Below are 18,172 nucleotides of genomic sequence, written 5' to 3' on the forward strand. Positions count from 1 at the left end.
AAAAAAACATAGACTGCATTATTTACATGACCCTGAGTAAAGAGAGTGTAAGATTAGCTAAAGCAATATTTTCCTGGCACAGTATATATTTGCCCACTGTTTTTTGGGTTTTCGTCAGGAGACACTCCTGTACAGTCATGCATGGATAATCTGCTACACTACAATATGACTCGAAGGACATTTTATGAAATTAATGCTCCAAAACATTTCAAAAAGATGTTTCTTATCCCTTTCAAGAAATATATTTAGCTATATTTTCCTGCATATTTTTATCCCTTTTTATGCATAATAATGGCTTGCTTTAATTCTGTTACCTTTTGCCATTAACACTCATTAAAAATGCCCTGCTAAATGACGTAAAACAACTGACACAAAATATTGTGGCACAGAGGACAATAGTATATGTTTTCTAAAATTGGGAATTTTTTATGTTTTTGGCTATTCTAAAGTGTTTATTATCACCTGATAAATTAAATTTTTGGCCAAAATGATTTTTTCTAAATGACTTTAAAAGAAAGTGTACATAAACTATGAATGTGGGCAAAAAAGGTAAGTTGTATTTAAACTAAGGTTAATGCATAAATATTACTGTCTTTTCCTGCATCACGGCAGGAAATAATCGTACTAGCATGCAACAATTCCCACAAGTGCTTATGTTACAGGAAAAAAAAAAAATGTTACGGACTCCCCGTCGGGGAATCGAACCCCGGTCTCCCGCGTGACAGGTGGGCATACTCACCACTATACTAACGAGGAATAACTTGACATGTGTTTTTGGGAAAACTCCCTCCAATGGGGAGATTTCAATGCCATCTCTGCCGCTAATCAGAAGATGCACAACTTAAATCAACATTTTGCTGAATGGTAAGCTGCTTTGCTTGATGCAAAAGTAAAAAAAAATGTGTAGTTAGCGGGATTGTTGCCAAACAGAGAGAATTGAAAAAAAACATAGACTGCATTATTTACATGACCCTGAGTAAAGAGAGTGTAAGATTAGCTAAAGCAATATTTTTCTGGCACAGTATATATTTGCCCACTGTTTTTTGGGTTTTCGTCAGGAGACACTCCCTTACAGTCATGCATGGATAATCTGCTACACTACAATATGACTCGAAGGACATTTTATGAAATTAATGCTCCAAAACATTTCAAAAAGATGTTTCTTATCCCTTTCAAGAAATATATTTAGCTATATTTTCCTGCATATTTTTATCCCTTTTTATGCATAATAATGGCTTGCTTTAATTCTGTTACCTTTTGCCATTAACACTCATTAAAAATGCCCTGCTAAATGACGTAAAACAACTGACACAAAATATTGTGGCACAGAGGACAATAGTATATGTTTTCTAAAATTGGGAATTTTTAATGTTTTTGGCTAATCTAAAGTGTTTGATAATCACCTGATAAATTAAATTTTTGGCCAAAATGATTTTTTCTAAATGACTTTAAAAGAAAGTGTACATAAACTATGAATGTGGGCAAAAAAGGTAAGTTGTATTTAAACTAATGTTAATGCATAAATATCACTGTCTTTTCCTGCATCACGGCAGGAAATAATCGTACTAGCATGCAACACTTCCCACAAGTGCTTATGTTACAGAAAAAATAAAACTTGTAAAGGACTCCCCGTCGGGGAATCGAACCCCGGTCTCCCGCGTGACAGGCGGGGATACTCACCACTATACTAACAAGGAATAACTTGACATGTGTTTTTGGGAAAACTCCCTCCAATGGGGAGATTTCAATGCCATCTCTGCCGCTAATCAGAAGATGCACAACTTAAATAAACATTTTGCTGAATGGTAAGCTGCTTTGCTTGATGCAAAAGTAAAAAAAAATGTGTAGTTAGCGGGATTGTTGCCAAACAGAGAGAATTGAAAAAAAACATAGACTGCATTATTTACATGACCCTGAGTAAAGAGAGTGTAAGATTAAGCTAAAGCAATATTTTCCTGGCACAGTATATATTTGCCAGCTGTTTTTCGGGTTTCGTCAGGAGACACTCCTGTACAGTCATGCATGGATAATCTGCTACACTACAATATGACTCGAAGGACATTTTATGAAATGAATGCTCCAAAACATTTCAAAAAGATGTTTCTTATCCCTTTCAAGAAATATATTTAGCTATATTTTCCTGCATATTTTTATCCCTTTTTATGCATAATAATGGCTTGCTTTAATTCTGTTACCTTTTCCCATTAACACTCATTAAAAATGCCCTGCTAAATGACGTAAAACAACTGACACAAAATATTGTGGCACAAAGGACAATAGTATATGTTTTCTAAAATTGGGAATTTTTTATGTTTTTGGCTAATCTAAAGTGTTTGTTAATCACCTGATAAATTAAATTTTTGGCCAAAATGATTTTTTCTAAATGACTTTAAAAGAAAGTGTACATAAACTTTGAATGTGGGCAAAAAAGGTAAGTTGTATTTAAACTAATGTTAATGCATAAATATCACTGTATTTTCCTGCATCATGGCAGGAAATAATCGTACTAGCATGCAACACTTCCCATAAGTGCTTATGTTACAGTAAAAAGAAAAAAAGTTAAGGACTCCCCATCGGGGAATCGAACCCCGGTCTCCCGCGTGACAGGCGGGGATACACAACACTATACTAACGAGGAATAACTTGACATGTGTTTTTGGGAAAACTCCCTCCAATGGGGAGATTTCAATGCCATCTCTGCCGCTAATCAGAAGATGCACAACTTAAATCAACATTTTGCTGAATGGTAAGCTGCTTTGCTTGATGGAAAAGTAAAAAAAATGTGTAGTTAGCGGGATTGTTGCCAAACAGAGAGAATTAAAAAAAACATAGACTGCATTATTTACATGACCCTGAGTAAAGAGAGTGTAAGATTAAGCTAAAGCAATATTTTCCTGGCACAGTATATATTTGCCCACTGTTTTTTGGGTTTTCGTCAGGAGACACTCCTGTACAGTCAAGCATGGATAATCTGCTACACTACAATATGACTCAAAGGACATTTTATGAAATTAATGCTCTAAAACATTTCAAAAAGATGTTTCTTATCCCTTTCAAGAAATATATTTAGCTATATTTTCCTGCATATTGTTATACCTTTTTATGCATAATAATGGCTTGCTTTAATTCTGTTACCTTTTGCCATTAACACTCATTAAAAATGCCCTGCTAAATGACGTAAAACAACTGACACAAAATATTGTGGCACAGAGGACAATAGTATATGTTTTCTAAAATTGGGAATTTTTAATGTTTTTGGCTAATCTAAAGTGTTTGTTAATCACCTGATAAATTAAATTTTTGGCCAAAATGATTTTTTCTAAATGACTTTAAAAGAAAGTGTACATAAACTATGAATGTGGGCAAAAAAGGTAAGTTGTATTTAAACTAAGGTTAATGCATAAATATTACTGTCTTTTCCTGCATCACGGCAGGAAATAATCGTACTAGCATGCAACACTTCCCACAAGTGCTTATGTTACAGAAAAAATAAAAAGTGTTAAGGACTCCCTGTCGGGGGATCGAACCCTGGTCTCCCGCGTGACAGGAGGGCATACTCACCACTATACTAACGAGGAATAACTTGACATGTGTTTTTGGGAAAACTCCCTCCAATGGGGAGATTTCAATGCCATCTCTGCCGCTAATCAGAAGATGCACAACTTAAATCAACATTTTGCTGAATGGTAAGCTGCTTTGCTTGATGCAAAAGTAAAAAAAAATGTGTAGTTAGCGGGATTGTTGCCAAACAGAGAGAATTGAAAAAAAAACATAGACTGCATTATTTACATGACCCTGAGTAAAGAGAGTGTAAGATTAGCTAAAGCAATATTTTCCTGGCACAGTATATATTTGCCCACTGTTTTTTGGGTTTTCGTCAGGAGACACTCCTGTACAGTCATGCATGGATAATCTGCTACACTACAATATGACTCGAAGGACATTTTATGAAATTAATGCTCCAAAACATTTCAAAAAGATGTTTCTTATCCCTTTCAAGAAATATATTTAGCTATATTTTCCTGCATATTTTTATCCCTTTTTATGCATAATAATGGCTTGCTTTAATTCTGTTACCTTTTGCCATTAACACTCATTAAAAATGCCCTGCTAAATGACGTAAAACAACTGACACAAAATATTGTGGCACAGAGGACAATAGTATATGTTTTCTAAAATTGGGAATTTTTTATGTTTTTGGCTAATCTAAAGTGTTTGTTAATCACCTGATAAATTAAATTTTTGGCCAAAATGATTTTTTCTAAATGACTTTAAAAGAAAGTGTACATAAACTATGAATGTGGGCAAAAAAGGTAAGTTGTTTTTAAACTAAGGTTAATGCATAAATATTACTGTCTTTTCCTGCATCACGGCAGGAAATAATCGTACTAGCATGCAACACTTCCCACAAGTGCTTATGTTACAGAAAAAATAAAAATTGTTAAGGACTCCCCGTCGGGGAATCGAACCCCGGTCTCCCGCGTGACAGGCAGGGATACTCACCACTATACTAACGAGGAATAACTTGACATGTGTTTTTGGGAAAACTCCATCCAATGAGGAGATTTCAATGCCATCTCTGCCGCTAATCAGAAGATGCACAACTTAAATCAACATTTTGCTGAATGGTAAGCTGCTTTGCTTGATGCAAAAGTAAAAAAAATGTGTAGTTAGCGGGATTGTTGCCAAACAGAGAGAATTGAAAAAAAACATAGACTGCATTATTTACATGACCTTGAGTAGAGAGAGTGTAAGATTAAGCTAAAGCAGTATTTTCCTGGCACAGTATATATTTGCCAGCTGTTTTTCGGGTTTTCGTCAGGAGACACTCCTGTACAGTCATGCATGGATAATCTCCTACACTACAATATGACTCGAAGGACATTTTATGAAATTAATGCTCCAAAACATTTCAAAAAGATGTTTCTTATCCATTTATAGAAATATATTTAGCTATATTTTCCTGCATATTGTTATCCCTTTTTATGCATAATAATGGCTTGCTTTAATTCTGTTACCTTTTGCCATTAACACTGATTAAATATGCCCTGCTAAATGACATAAAACAACTGACACAAAATATTTTGTCACAGAGGACAATAGTATATGTTTTCTAAAATTGAGAATTTTTTATGTTTTTGGCTAATCTAAAGTGTTTGTTAATCACCTGATAAATTAAATTTTTGGCCAAAATGATTTTTTCTAAATGACTTTAAAAGAAAGTGTACATAAACTTTGAATGTGGGCAAAAAAGGTAAGTTGTATTTAAACTAAGGTTAATGCATAAATATTACTGTATTTTCCTGCATCATGGCAGGAAATAATCGTACTAGCATGCAACACTTCCCACAAGTGCTTATGTTACAGAAAAAATAAAAAATGTTAAGGACTCCCCATCGGGGAATCGAACCCCGGTCTCCCGCGTGACAGGCAGGGATACTCACCACTATACTAACGAGGAATAACTTGACTTGTGTTTTTGGGAAAACTCCATCCAATGGGGAGATTTCAATGCCATCTCTGCCGCTAATCAGAAGATGCACAACTTAAATCAACATTTTGCTGAATGGTAAGCTGCTTTGCTTGATGGAAAAGTAAAAAAAATGTGTAGTTAGCGGGATTGTTGCCAAACAGAGAGAATTAAAAAAAACATAGACTGCATTATTTACATGACCCTGAGTAAAGAGAGTGTAAGATTAAGCTAAAGCAATATTTTCCTGGCACAGTATATATTTGCCCACTGTTTTTTGGGTTTTCGTCAGGAGACACTCCTGTACAGTCAAGCATGGATAATCTGCTACACTACAATATGACTCAAAGGACATTTTATGAAATTAATGCTCTAAAACATTTCAAAAAGATGTTTCTTATCCCTTTCAAGAAATATATTTAGCTATATTTTCCTGCATATTGTTATCCCTTTTTATGCATAATAATGGCTTGCTTTAATTCTGTTACCTTTTGCCATTAACACTCATTAAAAATGCCCTGCTAAATGACGTAAAACAACTGACACAAAATATTGTGGCACAGAGGACAATAGTATATGTTTTCTAAAATTGGGAATTTTTAATGTTTTTGGCTAATCTAAAGTGTTTGTTAATCACCTGATAAATTAAATTTTTGGCCAAAATGATTTTTTCTAAATGACTTTAAAAGAAAGTGTACATAAACTATGAATGTGGGCAAAAAAGGTAAGTTGTATTTAAACTAAAGTTAATGCATAAATATTACTGTCTTTTCCTGCATCACGGCAGGAAATAATCGTACTAGCATGCAACACTTCCCACAAGTGCTTATGTTACAGAAAAAATAAAAATTGTTAAACTATATTTTCCTGCATATTTTTATCCCTTTTTATGCATAAGAATGGCTTGCTTTAATTCTGTTACCTTTTGCCATTAACACTCATTAAAAATGCCCTGCTAAATGACGTAAAACAACTGACACAAAATATTGTGGCACAGAGGACAATAGTATATGTTTTCTAAAATTGGGAATTTTTTATGTTTTTGGCTAATCTAAAGTGTTTGTTAATCACCTGATAAATTAAATTTTTGGCCAAAATGATTTTTTCTAAATGACTTTAAAAGAAAGTGTACATAAACTATGAATGTGGGCAAAAAAGGTAAGTTGTTTTTAAACTAAGGTTAATGCATAAATATTACTGTCTTTTCCTGCATCACGGCAGGAAATAATCGTACTAGCATGCAACACTTCCCACAAGTGCTTATGTTACAGAAAAAATAAAAATTGTTAAGGACTCCCCGTCGGGGAATCGAACCCCGGTCTCCCGCGTGACAGGCAGGGATACTCACCACTATACTAACGAGGAATAACTTGACATGTGTTTTTGGGAAAACTCCTTCCAATGAGGAGATTTCAATGCCATCTCTGCCGCTAATCAGAAGATGCACAACTTAAATCAACATTTTGCTGAATGGTAAGCTGCTTTGCTTGATGCAAAAGTAAAAAAAATGTGTAGTTAGCGGGATTGTTGCCAAACAGAGAGAATTGAAAAAAAACATAGACTGCATTATTTACATGACCTTGAGTAGAGAGAGTGTAAGATTAAGCTAAAGCAGTATTTTCCTGGCACAGTATATATTTGCCAGCTGTTTTTCGGGTTTTCGTCAGGAGACACTCCTGTACAGTCATGCATGGATAATCTCCTACACTACAATATGACTCGAAGGACATTTTATGAAATTAATGCTCCAAAACATTTCAAAAAGATGTTTCTTATCCATTTATAGAAATATATTTAGCTATATTTTCCTGCATATTGTTATCCCTTTTTATGCATAATAATGGCTTGCTTTAATTCTGTTACCTTTTGCCATTAACACTGATTAAATATGCCCTGCTAAATGACATAAAACAACTGACACAAAATATTTTGTCACAGAGGACAATAGTATATGTTTTCTAAAATTGAGAATTTTTTATGTTTTTGGCTAATCTAAAGTGTTTGTTAATCACCTGATAAATTAAATTTTTGGCCAAAATGATTTTTTCTAAATGACTTTAAAAGAAAGTGTACATAAACTTTGAATGTGGGCAAAAAAGGTAAGTTGTATTTAAACTAAGGTTAATGCATAAATATTACTGTATTTTCCTGCATCATGGCAGGAAATAATCGTACTAGCATGCAACACTTCCCACAAGTGCTTATGTTACAGAAAAAATAAAAAATGTTAAGGACTCCCCATCGGGGAATCGAACCCCGGTCTCCCGCGTGACAGGCAGGGATACTCACCACTATACTAACGAGGAATAACTTGACTTGTGTTTTTGGGAAAACTCCATCCAATGGGGAGATTTCAATGCCATCTCTGCCGCTAATCAGAAGATGCACAACTTAAATCAACATTTTGCTGAATGGTAAGCTGCTTTGCTTGATGGAAAAGTAAAAAAAATGTGTAGTTAGCGGGATTGTTGCCAAACAGAGAGAATTAAAAAAAACATAGACTGCATTATTTACATGACCCTGAGTAAAGAGAGTGTAAGATTAAGCTAAAGCAATATTTTCCTGGCACAGTATATATTTGCCCACTGTTTTTTGGGTTTTCATCAGGAGACACTCCTGTACAGTCAAGTATGGATAATCTGCTACACTACAATATGACTCAAAGGACATTTTATGAAATTAATGCTCTAAAACATTTCAAAAAGATGTTTCTTATCCCTTTCAAGAAATATATTTAGCTATATTTTCCTGCATATTGTTATACCTTTTTATGCATAATAATGGCTTGCTTTAATTCTGTTACCTTTTGCCATTAACACTCATTAAAAATGCCCTGCTAAATGACGTAAAACAACTGACACAAAATATTGTGGCACAGAGGACAATAGTATATGTTTTCTAAAATTGGGAATTTTTAATGTTTTTGGCTAATCTAAAGTGTTTGTTAATCACCTGATAAATTAAATTTTTGGCCAAAATGATTTTTTCTAAATGACTTTAAAAGAAAGTGTACATAAACTATGAATGTGGGCAAAAAAGGTAAGTTGTATTTAAACTAAGGTTAATGCATAAATATTACTGTCTTTTCCTGCATCACGGCAGGAAATAATCGTACTAGCATGCAACACTTCCCACAAGTGCTTATGTTACAGAAAAAATAAAAAGTGTTAAGGACTCCCTGTCGGGGGATCAAACCCTGGTCTCCCGCGTGACAGGAGGGCATACTCACCACTATACTAACGAGGAATAACTTGACATGTGTTTTTGGGAAAACTCCCTCCAATGGGGAGATTTCAATGCCATCTCTGCCGCTAATCAGAAGATGCACAACTTAAATCAACATTTTGCTGAATGGTAAGCTGCTTTGCTTGATGCAAAAGTAAAAAAAAATGTGTAGTTAGCGGGATTGTTGCCAAACAGAGAGAATTGAAAAAAAAACATAGACTGCATTATTTACATGACCCTGAGTAAAGAGAGTGTAAGATTAGCTAAAGCAATATTTTCCTGGCACAGTATATATTTGCCCACTGTTTTTTGGGTTTTCGTCAGGAGACACTCCTGTACAGTCATGCATGGATAATCTGCTACACTACAATATGACTCGAAGGACATTTTATGAAATTAATGCTCCAAAACATTTCAAAAAGATGTTTCTTATCCCTTTCAAGAAATATATTTAGCTATATTTTCCTGCATATTTTTATCCCTTTTTATGCATAATAATGGCTTGCTTTAATTCTGTTACCTTTTGCCATTAACACTCATTAAAAATGCCCTGCTAAATGACGTAAAACAACTGACACAAAATATTGTGGCACAGAGGACAATAGTATATGTTTTCTAAAATTGGGAATTTTTAATGTTTTTGACTAATCTAAAGTGTTTGTTAATCACCTGATAAACTAAATTTATGGCCAAAATGATTTTTTCTAAATGACTTTAAAAGAAAGTGTACATAAACTATGAATGTAGGCAAAAAAGGTAAGTTGTATTTAAACTAAGGTTAATGCATAAATATTACTGTCTTTTCCTGCATCACGGCAGGAAATAATCGTACTAGCATGCAACACTTCCCACAAGTGCTTATGTTACAGAAAAAATAAAAAGTGTTAAGGACTCCCTGTCGGGGGATCGAACCCTGGTCTCCCGTGTGACAGGAGGGCATACTCACCACTATACTAACGAGGAATAACTTGACATGTGTTTTTGGGAAAACTCCCTCCAATGGGGAGATTTCAATGCCATCTCTGCCGCTAATTAGAAGATGCACAACTTAAATCAACATTTTGCTGAATGGTAAGCTGCTTTGCTTGATGCAAAAGTAAAAAAAAATGTGTAGTTAGCGGGATTGTTGCCAAACAGAGAGAATTGAAAAAAAACATAGACTGCATTATTTACATGACCCTGAGTAAAGAGAGTGTAAGATTAGCTAAAGCAATATTTTCCTGGCACAGTATATATTTGCCCACTGTTTTTTGGGTTTTCGTCAGGAGACACTCCTGTACAGTCATGCATGGATAATCTGCTACACTACAATATGACTCGAAGGACATTTTATGAAATGAATGCTCCAAAACATTTCAAAAAGATGTTTCTTATCCCTTTCAAGAAATATATTTAGCTATATTTTCCTGCATATTTTTATCCCTTTTTATGCATAATAATGGCTTGCTTTAATTCTGTTACCTTTTGCCATTAACACTCATTAAAAATGCCCTGCTAAATGACGTAAAACAACTGACACAAAATATTGTGGCACAGAGGACAATAGTATATGTTTTCTAAAATTGGGAATTTTTTATGTTTTTGGCTAATCTAAAGTGTTTGTTAATCACCTGATAAATTAAATTTTTGGCCAAAATGATTTTTTCTAAATGACTTTAAAAGAAAGTGTACATAAACTATGAATGTGGGCAAAAAAGGTAAGTTGTATTTAAACTAAGGTTAATGCATAAATATTACTGTCTTTTCCTGCATCACGGCAGGAAATAATCGTACTAGCATGCAACACTTCCCACAAGTGCTTATGTTACAGAAAAAATAAAAATTGTTAAGCTATATTTTCCTGCATATTTTTATCTCTTTTTATGCATAATAATGGCTTGCTTTAATTCTGTTACCTTTTCCCATTAACACTCATTAAAAATGCCCTGCTAAATGAGCTAAAACAACTGACACAAAATATTGTGGCACAAAGGACAATAGTATATGTTTTCTAAAATTGGGAATTTTTTATGTTTTTGGCTAATCTAAAGTGTTTGTTAATCACCTGATAAATTAAATTTTTGGCCAAAATGATTTTTTCTAAATGACTTTAAAAGAAAGTGTACATAAACTTTGAATGTGGGCAAAAAAGGTAAGTTGTATTTAAACTAATGTTAATGCATAAATATCACTGTATTTTCCTGCATCATGGCAGGAAATAATCGTACTAGCATGCAACACTTCCCATAAGTGCTTATGTTACAGTAAAAAGAAAAAAAGTTAAGGACTCCCCATCGGGGAATCGAACCCCGGTCTCCCGCATGACAGGCGGGGATACACAACACTATACTAACGAGGAATAACTTGACATGTGTTTTTGGGAAAACTCCCTCCAATGGGGAGATTTCAATGCCATCTCTGCCGCTAATCAGAAGATGCACAACTTAAATCAACATTTTGCTGAATGGTAAGCTGCTTTGCTTGATGGAAAAGTAAAAAAAATGTGTAGTTAGCGGGATTGTTGCCAAACAGAGAGAATTAAAAAAACATAGACTGCATTATTTACATGACCCTGAGTAAAGAGAGTGTAAGATTAAGCTAAAGCAATATTTTCCTGGCACAGTATATATTTGCCCACTGTTTTTTGGGTTTTCGTCAGGAGACACTACTGTACAGTCAAGCATGGATAATCTGCTACACTACAATATGACTCAAAGGACATTTTATGAAATTAATGCTCTAAAACATTTCAAAAAGATGTTTCTTATCCCTTTCAAGAAATATATTTAGCTATATTTTCCTGCAAATTGTTATCCCTTTTTATGCATAATAATGGCTTGCTTTAATTCTTTTACCTTTTGCCATTAACACTCATTAAAAATGCCCTGCTAAATGACGTAAAACAACTGACACAAAATATTGTGGCACAGAGGACAATAGTATATGTTTTCTAAAATTGGGAATTTTTAATGTTTTTGGCTAATCTAAAGTGTTTGTTAATCACCTGATAAATTAAATTTTTGGCCAAAATGATTTTTTCTAAATGACTTTAAAAGAAAGTGTACATAAACTTTGAATGTGGGCAAAAAAGGTAAGTTGTATTTAAACTAAGGTTAATGCATAAATATTACTGTATTTTCCTGCATCATGGCAGGAAATAATCGTACTAGCATGCTACACTTCCCATAAGTGCTTATGTTGCAGTAAAAAGAAAAAAAGTTAAGGACTCCCCATCGGGGAATCGAAGCCCGGTCTCCCGCGTGATAGGCAGGGATACACACCACTATACTAACGAGGAATAACTTGACATGTGTTTTTGGTAAAACTCCCTCCAATGGGGAGATTTCAATGCCATCTCTGCCGCTAATCAGAAGATGCACAACTTAAATCAACATTTTGCTGAATGGTAGCTGCTTTGCTTGATGCAAAAGTAAAAAAAAATGTGTAGTTAGCGGGATTGTTGCCAAACAGAGAGAATTGAAAAAAAACATAGACTGCATTATTTACATGACCCTGAGTAAAGAGAGTGTAAGATTAAGCTAAAGCAATATTTTCCTGGCACAGTATATATTTGCCCACTGTTTTTTGGGTTTTCGTCAGGAGACACTCCTGTACAGTCATGCATGGATAATCTGCTACACTACAATATGACTCGAAGGACATTTTATGAAATGAATGCTCCAAAACATTTCAAAAAGATGTTTCTTATCCCTTTCAAGAAATATATTTAGCTATATTTTCCTGCATATTTTTATCCCTTTTTATGCATAATAATGGCTTGCTTTAATTCTGTTACTTTTTCCCATTAACACTCATTAAAAATGCCCTGCTAAATGACGTAAAACAACTGACACAAAATATTGTGGCACAAATGACAATAGTATATGTTTTCTAAAATTGGGAATTTTTTATGTTTTTGGCTAATCTAAAGTGTTTGTTAATCACCTGATAAATTAAATTTTTGGCCAAAATGATTTTTTCTAAATGACTTTAAAAGAAAGTGTACATAAACTTTGAATGTGGGCAAAAAAGGTAAGTTGTATTTAAACTAATGTTAATGCATAAATATCACTGTATTTTCCTGCATCATGGCAGGAAATAATCGTACTAGCATGCAACACTTCCCATAAGTGCTTATGTTACAGTAAAAAGAAAAAAGTTAAGGACTCCCCATCGGGGAATCGAACCCCGGTCTCCCGCGTGACAGGCAGGGATATACAACACTATACTAACGAGGAATAACTTGACATGTGTTTTTGGGAAAACTCCCTCCAATGGGGAGATTTCAATGCCATCTCTGCCGCTAATCAGAAGATGCACAACTTAAATCAACATTTTGCTGAATGGTAAGCTGCTTTGCTTGATGCAAAAGTAAAAAAAAATGTGTTGTTAGCGGGATTGTTGCCAAACAGAGAGAATTGAAAAAAAACATAGACTGCATTATTTACATGACCCTGAGTAAAGAGAGTGTAAGATTAGCTAAAGCAATATTTTCCTGGCACAGTATATATTTGCCCACTGTTTTTTGGGTTTTCGTCAGGAGACACTCCTGTACAGTCATGCATGGATAATCTGCTACACTACAATATGACTCGAAGGACATTTTATGAAATTAATTCTCCAAAACATTTCAAAAAGATGTTTCTTATCCCTTTCAAGAAATATATTTAGCTATATTTTCCTGCATATTTTTATCCCTTTTTATGCATAATAATGGCTTGCTTTAATTCTGTTACCTTTTGCCATTAACACTCATTAAAAATGCCCTGCTAAATGACGTAAAACAACTGACACAAAATATTGTGGCACAGAGGACAATAGTATATGTTTTCTAAAATTGGGAATTTTTTATGTTTTTGGCTAATCTAAAGTGTTTGTTAATCACCTGATAAATTAAATTTTTGGCCAAAATGATTTTTTCTAAATGACTTTAAAAGAAAGTGTACATAAACTATGAATGTGGGCAAAAAAGGTAAGTTGTATTTAAACTAAGGTTAATGCATAAATATTACTGTCTTTTCCTGCATCACGGCAGGAAATAATCGTACTAGCATGCAACACTTCCCACAAGTGCTTATGTTACAGAAAAAATAAAAATTGTTAAGCTATATTTTCCTGCATATTTTTATCTCTTTTTATGCATAATAATGGCTTGCTTTAATTCTGTTACCTTTTGCCATTAACACTCATTAAAAATGCCCTGCTAAATGACGTAAAACAACTGACACAAAATATTGTGGCACAGAGGACAATAGTATATGTTTTCTAAAATTGGGAATTTTTTATGTTTTTGGCTAATCTAAAGTGTTTGTTAATCACCTGATAAATTAAATTTTTATCCAAAATGATTTTTTCCAAATGACTTTAAAAGAAAGTGTACATAAACTATGAATGTGGGCAAAAAAGTTAAGTTGTATTTAAACTACGGTTAATGCATAAATATTACTGTCTTTTCCTGCATCACGGCAGGAAATAATCGTACTAGCATGCAACACTTCCCACAAGTGCTTATGTTACAGAAAAAATGTTAAGGACTCCCCGTCGGGGAATCGAACCCCAGTCTCCCGCGTGACAGGCGGGGATACTCACCACTATACTAACGAGGAATAACTTGACATGTGTTTTTGGGAAAACTCCCTCCAATGGGGAGATTTCAATGCCATCACTGCCGCTAATCAGAAGATGCACAACTTAAATCAACATTTTGCTGAATGGTAAGCTGCTTTGCTTGATGCAAAAGTAAAAAAAAATGTGTAGTTAGCGGGATTGTTGCCAAACAGAGAGAATTGAAAAAAAACATAGACTGCATTATTTACATGACCCTGAGTAAAGAGAGTGTAAGATTAAGCTAAAGCAGTATTTTCCTGGCACAGTATATATTTGCCCACTGTTTTTTGGGTTTTCATCAGGAGACACTCCTGTACAGTCATGCATGGATAATCTGCTACACTACAAAATGACTCGAAGGACATTTTATGAAATTAATGCTCCAAAACATGTCAAAAAGATGTTTCTTTTCCCTTTCAAGAAATATATTTAGCTATATTTTCCTGCATATTGTTATCCCTTTTTATGCATAATAATGGCTTGCTTTAATTCTGTTACCTTTTGCCATTAACACTCATTAAAAATGCCCTGCTAAATGACGTAAAACAACTGACACAAAATATTTTGGCACAGAGGACAATAGTATATGTTTTCTAAAATTGGGAATTTTTTATGTTTTTGGCTAATCTAAAGTGTTTGTTAATCACCTGATAAATTAAAATTTTGGCCAAAATGATTTTTTTCTAAATGACTTTAAAAGAAAGTGTACATAAACTTTGAATGTGGGCAAAAAAAGTAAGTTGTATTTAAACTAAGGTTAATGCATAAATATTACTGTCTTTTCCTGCATCACGGCAGGAAATAATCGTACTAGCATGCAACACTTCCCACAAGTGCTTATGTTACAGAAAAAATAAAAAATGTTAAGGACTCCCCGTCGGGGAATCGAACCCCGGTCTCCCGTGTGACAGGCGGGGATACTCACCACTATACTAACGAGGAATAACTTGACATGTGCTTTTGGGAAAACTCCCTCCAATGGAGAGATTTCAATATCATCACTGCGCTAATCAGAAGATGCACAACTTAAATCAACATTTTGCTGAATGGTACGCTGCTTTGCTTGATGCAAAAGTAAAAAAAAATGTGTAGTTAGCGGGATTGTTGCCAAACAGAGAGAATTGAAAAAAAACATAGACTGCATTATTTACATGACCCTGAGTAAAGAGAGTGTAAGATTAAGCTAAAGCAGTATTTTCCTGGCACAGTATATATTTGCCCACTGTTTTTTGGGTTTTCGTCAGGAGACACTCCTGTACAGTCATGCATGGATAATCTGCTACACTACAATATGACTCGAAGGACATTTTATGAAATTAATGCTCCAAAACATTTCAAAAAGATGTTTCTTATCCCTTTCAAGAAATATATTTAGCTATATTTTCCTGCATATGTTTTTCCCTTTTTATGCATAATAATGGCTTGCTTTAATTCTGTTACCTTTTGCCATTAACACTCATTAAAAATGACCTGCTAAATGACGTAAAACAACTGACACAAAATATTGTGGCACAGAGGACAATAGTATATGTCTTCTAAAATGGGGAATTTTTTATGTTTTTGGCTAATCTAAAGTGTTTGTTAATCACCTGATAAATTAAATTTTTGGCCAAAATGATTTTTTCTAAATGACTTTAAAAGAAAGTGTACATAAACTATGAATGTGGGCAAAAAAGGTAAGTTGTATTTAAACTAAGTTTAATGCATAAATATTACTGTCTTTTCCTGTATCACGACAGGAAATAATCATACTAGCATGCAACACTTCCCACAAGTGCTTATGTTACAGAAAAAATAAAAATTGTTAAGGACTCCCCTTCGGGGCATCGAACCCCGGTCTACCGCGTGACAGGTGGGGATACTCACACTATACTAACGAGGAATAACTTGACATGTGCATTTGGGAAAACTCCCTCCAATGTGGAGATTTCAATGCCATCACTGCCGCTAATCAGAAGATGCACAACTTAAATCAACATTTTGCTGAATGGTACGCTGCTTTGCTTGATGCAAAAGTAAAAAAAAATGTGTAGTTAGCGGGATTGTTGCCAAACAGAGAGAATTGAAAAAAAACATAGACTGCATTATTTACATGACACTGAGTAAAGAGAGTGTAAGATTAAGCTAAAGCAGTATTTTCCTGGCACAGTATATATTTGCCTACTGTTTTTTGGGTTTTCGTCAGGAGACACTCCTGTACAGTCATGCATGGATAATCTGCTACACTACAATATGACTCGAAGGACATTTTATGAAATTAATGCTCCAAAACATTTCAAAAAGATGTTTCTTATCCCTTTCAAGAAATATATTTAGCTATATTTTCCTGCATATTTTTATCCCTTTTTATGCATAATAATGGCTTGCTTTAATTCTGTTACCTTTTGCCATTAACACTCATTAAAATTGCCCTGCTAAATGACGTAAAACTACTGACACAAAATATTTTGTCACAGAGGACAATAGTATATGTTTTCTAAAATTGGGAATTTTTTATGTTTTTAGCTAATCTAAAGTGTTTGTTAATCACCTGATAAATTAAATTTTTGGCCAAAATGATTTTTTCTAAATGACTTTAAAAGAAAGTATACATAAACTTTGAATGTGGGCAAAAAAGGTAAGTTGTATTTAAACTACGGTTAATGCATAAATATTACTGTCTTTTCCTGCATCATGGCAGGAAATAATCGTACTAGCATGCAACACTTCCCATAAGTGCTTATGTTACAGTAAAAAGAAAAAAAGTTAAAAACTCCCTATCAGGGAATCGAACCCCGGTCTCCTGCGTGACAGGCGGGGATACTCACCACTATACTAACGAGGAATAACTTGACATGTGCTTTTGGAAAAACTCCCTCCAATGGGGAGATTTCAATGACATCACTGCCGCTAATCAGAAGATGCACAACTTAAATCAACATTTTGCTGAATGGTACGCTGCTTTGCTTGATGCAAAAGTAAAAAAAAATGTGTAGTTTGCGGGATTGTTGCCAAACAGAGAGAATTGAAAAAAAACATAGACTGCATTATTTACATGACCCTGAGTAAAGGGGGTGTAAGATTAAGCTAAAGCAGTATTTTCCTGGCACAGTATATATTTGCCCACTGTTTTTTGGGTTTTCGTCGGGAGACACTCCTGTAAAGTCATGCATGGATAATCTGCTACACTACAATATGACTCGAAGGACATTTTATGAAATTAATGCTCCAAAACATTTCAAAAATATGTTTCTTATCCCTTTCAAGAAATATATTTAGCTATATTTTCCTGCATATTTTTATCCCTTTTTATGCATAATAATGGCTTGCTTTAATTCTGCTACCTTTTGCCATTAACACTCATTAAAAATGCCCTGCTAAATGACGTAAAACAACTGACACAAAATATTTTGGCACAGAGGACAATAGTATATGTTTTCTAAAATTGGAAATTTTTAATGTTTTTGGCTAATCTAAAGTGTTTGTTAATCACCTGATAAATTAAATTTTTGGCCAAAATGATTTTTTCTAAATGACTTTAAAAGAAAGTGTACATAAACTCTGAATGTGGGCAAAAAAGGTAAGTTGTATTTAAACTAAGGTTAATGCATAAATATTACTGTCTTTTCCTGCATCACGGCAGGAAATAATCGTACTAGCATGCAACACTTCCCACAAGTGCTTATGTTACAGAAAAAATAAAAATTGTTAAGGACTCCCCGTCGGGGAATCGAACCCTGATCTCCCACGTGACAGGCGGGGATACTCACCACTATACTAACGAGGAATAACTAGACATGTGTTTTTGGGAAAACTCCCTCCAATGGGGAGATTTCAATGCCATCTCTGCCGCTAATCAGAAGATGCACAACTTAAATCAACATTTTGCTGAATGGTACGCTGCTTTGCTTG

The 18,172-nt window shown here is 34.2% G+C and overlaps 7 non-coding genes across 7 annotated transcripts; all 7 read right to left on the reverse strand.

Annotated features, from left to right (window-relative positions):
* Window positions 1-684: 684 nt before the first annotated feature.
* On the reverse strand, window positions 685-756 carry TRNAD-GUC (transfer RNA aspartic acid (anticodon GUC)). Its single transcript has one exon. It is a non-coding gene; the product is annotated as a tRNA-Asp (tRNA).
* An 869-nt stretch (window positions 757-1,625) lies between these two features.
* TRNAD-GUC (transfer RNA aspartic acid (anticodon GUC)) lies at window positions 1,626-1,697 on the reverse strand. The gene has a single exon. It is a non-coding gene; the product is annotated as a tRNA-Asp (tRNA).
* Window positions 1,698-4,448: 2,751 nt separating this feature from the next.
* TRNAD-GUC (transfer RNA aspartic acid (anticodon GUC)) lies at window positions 4,449-4,520 on the reverse strand. The gene has a single exon. It is a non-coding gene; the product is annotated as a tRNA-Asp (tRNA).
* An 869-nt stretch (window positions 4,521-5,389) lies between these two features.
* TRNAD-GUC (transfer RNA aspartic acid (anticodon GUC)) lies at window positions 5,390-5,461 on the reverse strand. The gene has a single exon. It is a non-coding gene; the product is annotated as a tRNA-Asp (tRNA).
* A 1,302-nt stretch (window positions 5,462-6,763) lies between these two features.
* Window positions 6,764-6,835, reverse strand: TRNAD-GUC (transfer RNA aspartic acid (anticodon GUC)). Its single transcript has one exon. It is a non-coding gene; the product is annotated as a tRNA-Asp (tRNA).
* Window positions 6,836-7,704: 869 nt separating this feature from the next.
* On the reverse strand, window positions 7,705-7,776 carry TRNAD-GUC (transfer RNA aspartic acid (anticodon GUC)). Its single transcript has one exon. It is a non-coding gene; the product is annotated as a tRNA-Asp (tRNA).
* Window positions 7,777-14,208: 6,432 nt separating this feature from the next.
* Window positions 14,209-14,280, reverse strand: TRNAD-GUC (transfer RNA aspartic acid (anticodon GUC)). Its single transcript has one exon. It is a non-coding gene; the product is annotated as a tRNA-Asp (tRNA).
* Between the last annotated feature and the right edge of the window lie 3,892 nt (window positions 14,281-18,172).

The sequence above is a fragment of the Mixophyes fleayi genome, chromosome 10 (assembly GCF_038048845.1).
Source record: "Mixophyes fleayi isolate aMixFle1 chromosome 10, aMixFle1.hap1, whole genome shotgun sequence".
Lineage (NCBI taxonomy): Eukaryota > Metazoa > Chordata > Amphibia > Anura > Limnodynastidae > Mixophyes > Mixophyes fleayi.